Source organism: Anser anser, assembly GCF_964211835.1.
Source record: "Anser anser genome assembly, chromosome: 1".
Lineage (NCBI taxonomy): Eukaryota > Metazoa > Chordata > Aves > Anseriformes > Anatidae > Anser > Anser anser.
In genome coordinates, this window is record NC_139720.1 from 60184609 (window position 1) to 60195452 (window position 10844).

Genomic DNA, 10844 nt, shown 5'->3' on the forward strand with positions numbered 1-10844 from the left:
CTTTCTGTGTGGGATGCCAGATGTCAGTTGCAGTATGATCCCCAGAAAGACAAGCTGTCTTATGGCTACCTGGGCAGTAGTACGATGGGATTAGTCATTTCTGCCTTACTTGAAACAGCGCTGTCCCTATTTAGAAGTTAGGAAATAATGAGCTGTATGCTAAGCCGCGTGTTATGCACAGAGTTGAGTGGCAGAGGAAAACTGCAGTTTGCACTGCATCTGCACAAGAGTTACCATGAACAATAAGGAAAATCCAAAGCAGCATTAAACACTAAATGATAGCAAGGGAATGGATATTTCAGAACGTAATTGGATCTATATTTCAGGTTAAAGAGGATTTGTTACAGAAACATTTGCTCCCCTTACTGTAACTTTAGATGAAAGAAGTAGTCAGCTCTTCTGACCTTTATACGCAGCCAGGAAATAACATAAGCTTAATTCATTTCAGTTTGTTTTAAAATTGCAGTTCTGATAAGGGGTGGAAGGAAAGTTGGTGGGAGAAAGATGACACCAATCTGTACCCTTAAAAAAAAAAAATTAAAAACAAAGTAAAGAAAAAAAAGGAAGAAAAAAAAAAGTGACAAAAATGGCTAGGTTTCCTGAAAGGAACTTTCACTGGAATTAATGTCCTGTTTAGAATATCTGCTGTAAACTTCAGCCTCTATAGCTTCCTGTTTACATTCTGCACAGTTCTGGTGTAGCCGTATGTAACTGAAACAAAGCAAGCTCTGTGCGTGTGTTTATACACAGGGCTGGAAGGAACACAAGCTGCAAATGAGGTTGTATTAAGAACAGGTTTTGTGATTATGCTTTAATTACCCGCGATTCAGCTAGTCTCTGTTCAAATTTGTGCAAATCTCAAATGAGTAAACTGGTTAAAAAAATATTTTAAAATCCTAGGAAGTTAAAGGCACTAAAGTGGCCATAAATAAACTCTAAAGGAGAGTAAAACTAGATGTTGAAATACAGACTCCCCAGATATGTTGGACAAGAGCCTACAAAAGCCTTCAAAAGAATTTTCTTCAAAACACTATGAAAGTTAACAGGAAACTCTCTATAGGAGACTTCATGATAATTATAAAGATGTTGTCTGACACTTTATGAATAATGTGTTCCCTTGTATAAAGAAAACAACACTGACAATTCACAATGACCCAAAAATAAACGATTGGGACACCAACAAATACATGCTAAGGGTGAGCTCAGATTAACAGTATTTTACGTTGAGCAGTGGTTTAGCTGCAGACTGACAGAGCTACCGCCTGTGCAAAGTATCCAGGAGATGAGAATTAAATTCCATAGGTTTGGTTGGATGAAGTACGACACACATTTGGTGGATCTTAATGCAGCCCAGGGTAAACACAGATAAGAAGAGCCATCTCCTCCCTTTTCTGCTGGAGCTGCCATCCTCCTTCTGGTTGTCGACAGTTGTTTTAAGACTTCATTACACACTCTATGATCAGTGGTCATTTACCCTGTGGCTCTTCCAGTTGCATCAGCATAGTCCTCGTTCCTTTTCTCCCCAGATCAGTACTGGTCCATTAAACTCAGCTGAGGTTTGTAACTTTGCATCTGCTTTATGTCCAGTTTAACCCACCCCTCCACACCACCCCCATTTAATTTGTTGTTGTTGTTGTTGTTATTATTATTATTACTATTATCCCAACTGAGGTTTCTGTTTTCCCACCTTGTTGTGCGAGGGGCTGCTGTGCATTGACTCCTTGGGATGTATTTCAGCTACCACTTAGCCGCTGGGCATGGGGGACCCATCGCAGGCCAGCAAACCCTCCTTGCACCTGCAGTGACACCCTTTTCAGATGCTTCCACATGACACCGGGGACAGGAGCAGGGCTGCCCAAACATCTCTCTGTGTGTAACTGACTCCTCAGTGTTTCATTTCAGAACTCTCTTTCTCTTCCAGTTCTGCCATTTTGTTGGGAAAAAAAAAAAAAGAAAACTTTTAAACTGCCAAACAAGTTGGTGTCTCCCCACCAGAAGCTACATGGGGACATTTACAAGCAAGCATGATCTCCTGTTATCCCAAAATCTTTACTGAAAACACACAGATGGGCAAAGCCTTCCTGGCTCTGACCTATCTGCATGTCATGAGCAGGTATCTTGTCTCCAGGTCCTTTGACTGCAGTTACAGGATAACTTCATTCCTGTGAAACCTACCAAGCTCTTGATCTTTAGTATCAGGAAACAGATAACTGGAGAACAAGCGCTTCCTGCTTCCTCTAAGTAATTTGCTGTCATTTAGTATCCCTGATAGTATATATATTCATTATGGGATAATAAAGAGTTCTTTATTTTTTTCTTCTGAGGCCAGGGGCAAGTGAGGTGTTCATTTCCATCAGCTTTGAGTCAAACTGTCTTAGTCCTACCTTTTCCTTCCCCCATTTCCTTATGTGGGGACTCTCCTCTTTCTTACCTGTTCTCTCAGCTTCTGAACATTAATTCTCTGTCTGAATTTTCCTGTTCTGAGAGCAAGTGACAAAAATGCAGAACTGCCGATTCTTAAAGTTACATAACTTATTATACGAGATAATCACCCATCTCCAGCTGACTTTGAAGAAAATCAGATCACTAATCCTTATCTTGCCACACCAGTTAACTGCTCCCATGATTTATGGGGTGCTTTCAATAACCTGTCCATGGTACTGCTAGGATTTTGGTTTCTGAGATCTCTGTTTTTCCAGAACCCAGTCACACGCATAGAGGCAGCCTGTCTATTCTTTCTAGAAAGCCGGGAGGGACATGTCCATCACCAGACCTGAGTTGAATGCTTGCTGCCTGCACAGCACTTTCTGTTTGCTGAATTTAACCAGGAGGTTTGAGAGTCATTCCCTTTTCTTCCCATCCCCATATTCAGCAAGACTCAGCAGTCTGCAGGACTGCATTTTTATTCGACATTTTTTATATATTATTTTATTTATCTGTTTGTGCATTTGTCTATGTTGAATTTTATCTGACGTTGCAACGACGAGTTTCCAACCCTGTCTTTGTTTAGTTTCCTTTCACTCCTCTTTTGGCCTAACATTGTTAAATATTTTTGCAACCAGAAGGTATTTTTGGAGTGAATATACTGCCATGACTCTCTGTTTTCAATGGCAATGCTCAGTTCTGGCTGCCATAAGCAGGCATAAGATGCCATGTAAAACTGCAAGTTGATTTAAAAAAAAAATCTGATTATATAATGTTATACCATTCCTTTTGGTTGAAATTCCAGGAAAGTAGCAATAGGGATTTTGTATTGCCTACCCTAAACAGTAAGCATGTTTAAAATTCAGTTCACGGCTAAAAAGCTACACTAATACAATAAAAACTTTCAAATTTTAAAACTGTTTGGCAAGGAAAAGTACTGAAAAAATGTCAGCTTCGCCCTTTGACAGCACTGGCAATCACCCTCTAAACTCTGCTATAATACTATAATTGCCCCAAACATTTGGTGTAAACACTTTTAAACTAAGCAGCCATGCCAGCTGTAGGCAGTGTCTTGGTTCAGAGTTGATTTTGGTAGGCAGTCAGGTCAGAGAGCCCCCATGACTTACTACCTGAATAGGTTTAAATTCCCCAGGCATTGCATGGAGACCACAAAATGGAGGAAAGTAAGGCTAATTTGTTGACTGTCATGAAGAAGGATGATTTCTGGAACAGAATCATAGAAACCACATCCTAATACTAACATACTCGGAGAGCTGTTTGCCAATACAATTTGTGTGAATTGAGTATTATGTAACACAGAATGACAGAGGACAAAGGGAGAAATAAGAAATGGCGCCATCTCTGTGCCCCCAAAACCAACATGAACCCGTGCCAATGGAAAGCTTCCACACTCCTGAGAAAATGAGTGCTTTCTGAACCCTGGCTCCCATTTCCTCAGTTGCTTCAAAGGCTGTTACAGCTACTTGGGGACTTCTCAGATCTTGCCACACTGTGATGAGCTCTACACACAATAGCTTTTGCACTGAATTTTGAATTAAATTTTATTAGAGACTTAGTCAAAACAACATCCTTTTGCAATCTGTGGTATTGGTATACCTCAGGTTTGAACACTTCACTTTGAACAGTCCATTTCCATTTTGTCAACATGAAAACGTGTTGGGCTTAAGAATCTAGAGTGGAACAAGCAGAGAGTCTTAGCACTTGACATCTCCTTCAAACTCCTTACAGAGGAATAATTTCTTTTCCAGACCCACCCCAATGTTATGCTACTGACTCCAGAAGCTATCCAGAAAACATCCCCAGGCCATGTGGGGATGTTTTGCACTTGCAAAATGCATGCACTTGCAGAGCAGTAGAAATGCCAACCATTAAAGCCAGTAAAAGGCTTGTAATGTGATTTTGGTTGATTAGAAGCAAGAAAATTGCTTTTCCTTTAGGCAAAGGTTCATATCTCCTACTGAATTTTAACCTTCAAAGATTACCTAGCTCTCTACAAGAACAGAGTGATATTTCATCAGGAGGAGTTTCTGAACATTATTACATTTCCACATTGAGATCAAGAGCAATGGTGAAAATCAGTTCTAAGCAGTAAAGATTTTACACATAAACCTAGTCCAACTTCAAATCTGTATTAAATTCAACTTGCAACTTTCATTAAGGAAAAAAAGAAAAGAAATTATTGTAATATGAAGGACTAGCCTGGGGAAGAGAATAGCAATTGAATAAAGCAATATTTATGGTATTCCCAAAATAACTGTTTTTGACTTTTCCAGGTAACCTATATAAATTAAACCTAGCACAGAACACTAGGGAAAAAAAAAAAAAAAGAAAAAAAAAAGAAAACAGCCTGAAAATGAAAATGCTGGGATGAGAACACCTAGCAGCATAAACCCTTGTTTTGATGCCCCACCACTGGAAGTGTTTAAAGCCAGGTTGGCTGGGCCTTTGAGCAACCTGACCTAGTGGGAGGTGTCCCTGCACATGGCAGGGGTGTGTAGGTGATCTGTAAGGTCCCTTCCAACCCAAAACACTCTGTGATTCTATGATCATTTGATTGGAGTGTAGTCAAGGTTTTTGAAATATCTATACATTGGATGTTTAGGGGGAAATCTGGTTGAATTGAACAAAAATAATTCCTCTGAACAGTAGTATTGCAATCTAGAATTGCATCACACAGTCACCCATAGACAGATAGAAAATAAATAGTTCCAGATTGTAGCTAACATGAACAAATATCTAACAGAGCCTTTATGCAAAGATAGAAGCTAAGACACATATCTCATTACCAATGTGATTTCCTTTTTTCCTAGTTAGAATTTCCTTAGCCTTCTATAAGACCTTTGAAATTAGCCTGTCTCTGTTGACTTTTGTGTGTTTCTGCCTTTACCAAATGAAATGACACAAAACAACCCCATTGCAGAGAGATACTCTTCTCATACCTACCTGCCCGTGTATGTGACATTGCACATTTGAGCAACCTGCTCTGACCCCCTCACCAGCTGATGTCAATCCATGCTGCTGTCTCCCCCTCCTTCCTATTGCCACGGCAAAACACTGTTGAATAATTCAAACTGAAAGGAAAAAAAAAAACTCCATGAAAATCACCTATTTTTTTTCAACTATTTAATGCAGTGTACGAGGAAGGAAAGAGACCTTTTTGCACAGAGCTGTCAGCTGCTAGTCTTTCTAATAAATGTAGAACTACAGAGATATTGTTCCCCAGATTAGAGCTCATGATGAAAGTCCAGCTGTTCATCAGAGAAGCCTTCTTTCAAATATAACTTCCACTTAATAATTAATTTTATGAGCACGTATGGGGAGAGGAATCCTGTTGTTGAGTAAAAGGTTCCATTTGTTAGAGACATCTAGCAATAATAAAGTACTCACATTATGTTAAAGTACTTTTAATATTTATTTTTAAAAATCCATGCAACACTGTTGATGAGGGTTTTTAGAGGAATACCTACACTCAATATAGCTTATTTAAGACCAAGAATGCTGAACTTGAAAATTTGATAAATTGATAGATGTCAATAGATAGATAAATTGATAGATGTTCAGAGGCCTGGATTGTTGCTACACTTCACAGAAGACATGCAAAAAATGCTACCCAACTGTTTACTCACACAATGAAATAACTGAAAACAGACTTTATGTGTAAACAGAAGTGGATTTTGGAAAAACACAGCAGCTGCCTTCAATTTATTTTATTTTATTATTTTTATTTTATTTTATTTTATTTTATTATTTGTATTTATTTTTATTTTATTTTATTGTTGGTGTTGTTGTTTTTTTGTTAGTTTGTTTGTTTGTTTGTTTTATGACCAAGCTGGTATGTCACTGTTTCTAGGTGCAGAATGGCTATAACTTTGAAATGTTAAAAGCTTGTTCTTTCTATATTGTTGTGTCATGAAAATAAAGTCTATCTCGTTTTCTGATGCTCTATTAGAAATGATAGGTACCTGTTAAAACTGTTGAGTAAAATGTACCTTTTTGTAATGGGATAAGAGAAACTTCCCAAAGCAAGTGGCTTCATAACAAAAGCCAAATTGCAACTTGTGCCACTGTTAACTACATCAAGCGGCTCCTTTGGCTTAGCTAAATTAATCTGAATATTGAAGTTGCTATGAAACTAAATGTTGCAGTGAAAAATACATTTACTTTGAGGCAGAAAGGGATGGCAAGAGAACTTGCATCTGACTTTTTTTCCACAGAGGAGTAATAAAAAATCATTTAACTGGCTCTCCAATGACTATTAAAACCAGCTAGAGCTACCTATAAAACTATTGTACTTACTAGCAACAGTGGTAATTTCTCAGTGAACGTGGAAAAACAAACCCTGATCATGTGGTCTTCTACCGCCATCTATTGTGTACATGGAAATATGCACATACTGGAGGTGGAAGTTGCCTATTTTCCTTTTTAATGCAAGACAAGCCTCTTCTGCATCACCTTGCCAATCAGAAAACACAGCCAAAACTCATTTAAAATATCCTCAACCGCTTTTTCTCTTTTTATAAAGTACAGAAGTTGTTATCATTTATGTACATTGCAGCAACATGCAGCACTCTAACCGCTGTCAGGCTTCATCATGCTAATGCTGTCTGTGCATGTATGTATGGGGACCACATGGGTGCATGCACACACACACACACAAATGCAGTGAAAGGCAGACCCAGCTGTGATAGTTGTAGTCAAAACTGTGGAAACCTTATAAATGAAAACACGCTACAGCTGGTTTATGTTGTGTCCAAGAAGCAACCCTGCCCTGCTGAGTGTTTCTTCTCTTCAGCGTGATTGCAGAATCACAGAATCATCTGCGTTGGAAAAGACCATCAGAATCACCAAGTCCAACCATCGACCTTACCTACAGAGTTCCACCACTAAACCATGTCCCTAAGTGCCACGTCCACACACCTCTTATAAACCTCCAGGGATGGGGCCTCCACCACTTCCATGGGCAGCCCATTTCAATTCCTGACCACTCTCTCCATGAGTAAATTCTTCCTAAAGTCCACTCTAAACCTCCTCTAGTGCAACTTGAGACCGTTTCCTCATGTCCTATCACTTGTCAACATGGTATGTCTACAAGGCAAGAGGTTAATAGATCCCAACAACACAAAGTGATACAGAGCACAGTAATTTGCTTCCAGGTGAGAAAACATTACTCAGGGAAAGTTCCCAGCTTCCTTTTCCAATGCTCAGACCAAGATCTCACATATCTTTTGGAGAGCTAAACTTCTTAGCTAGATTGCATTCAGCTCTTCGCCAAGTTCAACCAGCCCTCCCTCCTGCTGCTTGCATATTTGCCCTTCTTACGGATTTAGACTTATATTGCACCTAGGTAACCACTGTATAATGTAAAGCACGCCAGAGAGTGAAGGCTTAATCTTTCTGAACATATTGCACAAAAAGCAAAGCTTTTTTCTTTCCACCAGCCTTTTTATCTGCCTCTGCTGCTGAAGTTTCACTATCTGAGCTCTGAGTGTGAGACTCTCACTCTGTTCCCTCTCTAATTTTCTGTGTTTTCTGGAGAGCTCAGGTAATCCATGCTGCAATCAAAATTTTCACATATTGGCATAATTTTCCTCTTCAGCACTTTCAGGCTAGTTTAATGCTAGTTCTTCTCACTCCATATGTCTTCTCACATCCAAAATCCCTCTTCGTGCCTGCCACAGGACTCTGGAGCTTGCCTCACAGATTCCCTGTTGGCCAGTTTCCCACACAGGGATCAGTCTTCCAAGTGAATATCATATTCTTTCCTGCTAAGATCTTGTGTGCTGGATCATTTCTTACAGTTTTCAACTGAGAGCAGCTCCCCAAAAGCTGCCTTGGAGTCCAGTTGCTTTTCTTTAGTCCTGTCATTCCTGCATTCTTTGGCTCCTTTCTTCCTGCCTGTGAATCAAAAGAGGTCTCCTCATACACCTGAGACCCTCCTCTATATGAGGTATTTGTTGTTTTAATGTGCAGATTTCTTCCCCACAACTCTGACCAGAGTATTCAATGGATTAATGTTAAAAGATAGATTAAGGCAGACACCTCTGCTTCTCTCTAAGTGCAAAAGCAGACCTCTTCGACCTGAGCAAAAGGGTGTATGAGCCAACCTCCTCCTGACCCACAGCCGCTGCTGGGCTGTGGGGGCACAGGAGAGTGGAGGAAGGGTTGCTCACCTGCCTGGTGGGGGGACATGCCTCAGGTTGCTCAGCTTTCCCTGTGAAGGAAAGGTCCTCTTCCTTTGGGAAAACAGGCTGAGCAGCTGGATCTGGCCAAGGGAAAGACTGTTGTGCCAGGCCATGATGTAGCAGTGGAGAACATGAGTTGAATACGAGTGCTGTACAAAACAGACTATCCTATAATTCTCTGGTTTATCTCTTTTAGGTGGTCACAATCCTTAAGGAACTTTCCCTGTTTTATTAATATGCCACATGTAAAGCACACATGGAATCAGCAACCACATTTTTACAGGCAATGTGGAACAATGCTGCTGTTGATTAAACTTCTTTTAATCTATAATTTGGCTAGAAGAAACTTAGGAGGAGTTAAATTTGAAAAAAATGAGTTTTCCTTTTATTTATTTTATTTTATTTTATTTTATTTTATTTATCTTTCCTTTCCTTTCCTTTCCTTTCCTTTCCTTTCCTTTCCTTTCCTTTCCTTTCCTTTCCTTTCCTTTCCTTTCCTTTCCTTTCCTTTCCTTTCCTTTCCTTTCCTTTCCTTTCCTTTCCTTTCCTTTCCTTTCCTTTCCTTTCCTTTCCTTTCCTTTCCTTTCCTTTCCTTTCCTTTCCTTTCCTTTCCTTTCCTTTCCATTTCCTTTCCTTTCCAAGTTCTTTTCTTTTTTCTTTTAAGTTCTTTTCTTTTAAGTTCTTTTAAATTGTTCTACACTGTACTAACATGCACACTTGAAATTTCATGCTTGAGACTCTGCCTGGTGCAAGATGGTATTACTTCCAGGTTTTTTTCTCATTGCAACCCAGGGTAGGAAATGGCTTGCATGGAGCAGTTTTTATTAACACATACTTGCCATACAGGAGTACCAGCTTATTTTGTTGCAGAGGTTCAATACACTGTGTAAGGTGTATGTCTGGGAGCTGCTGTGACAAACGAGTTCCATCTGAGGGAAGCTGGTGGAAGCCTTAGCAAAAGTCTCTGAAAACTTTTTGACAGGAGATCACAAATCTCCTTGAAGAGCCTTGGCAGCTGTCCACCTGGAAATAATATGAGCTGTGTGAAAAATATCTTTTCAGAGCTTCAAGGTAAAAGTTGAAAAAGATTCACTTTTAATTCAGAGTGTTAAGCAGGGAAGAGTTCTGGAAGAGAACTGAGGTTAAAAATTTAGATTAGACGTTAGGAAGAAATTCTTCACTCAGAGGGTGGTGAGGCCCTGGCACAGGCTGCCCAGAGAAGCTGCGGATGCCCCATCCCTGGAGGTGCTCAAGGCCAGGCTGGATGGGGCCTTGGGCAACATGGCCTGGTGGGAGGTGTCCCTGCCCATGGCGGGGGGGTAGAACTAGGTGATCTTTAAGGTCCCTTCCAACCCAAACCTTTCTATGACTAGCTGTATTAACCTGTAGATATCATTTGATTGTAACAATTTAAATACCATTATTTAACAAGAGTCATCCACAGCTAAAATGATACAACTTGATAGAAGGAAATTTTTTGAATTGCTTGCAACATGTCAGCTTACACCGGAACTGAAAAAATACTTAAGATCTCGAATGAAAAGATGCCAGGAGCCAGAGAACAATCAAAGAGTGTTCAATAGCTGTTCACTGCACAAATGAAAAGGTGACTATCCATTGTCTGCAACTGCATGTTCATGTATGTTGGCGGTTTTTGGTTTTTGGCCTAATGAATTAAATGAGCAAATTCTTCGTGATGCATTCTTTTGGTCATGACTGTAACTCATATAATAATGTAGCATGACAAAGCTCAGGAAAATGGGAAGGATTTCTTTAAGCTACATTAGTTCTTTATAATTGAATTAACAGATTGATTTTAGCAAACAGGATTATTTTTATTTATCCACTTACTCTGAAAAAATGGTTTGTTTGTTTTATCTTTAGGATACTGTAAACACTGTAAAGTTGACAGGCTGGGTAAGACTATTTTGAGGAGGACGTGGTACTAAGAGATTAAGTGTGAACTCATTTCAGAAGCCATGATTTGGGAATGATTTAATATTTTCTTCAGCGTTTGCTCCCTCAGTGCCATAAAAAACTTGTGAAACATTGTAGTGATTCTTGCTTGAATCAGAACAGGACAAATAATTGTTTTCTTGTGTGAGCGTACATGGATTCACTGTAAAAACACACTAAATATTAGTTAAGGCTGAACTTCAGGTTAACATGATTTCTTTTACCATGTAAAGAGTTTTGTAATTTGATGAGCTGAAAACT

At 39.5% G+C, this 10844-nt stretch overlaps 1 protein-coding gene across 1 annotated transcript in view; it reads left to right on the forward strand.

The window, feature by feature from the left end:
* Positions 1 to 10844, forward strand: part of WASHC3 (WASH complex subunit 3) — a 57462-nt gene that overhangs the window by 34231 nt on the left and 12387 nt on the right. The window lies entirely within an intron of this gene.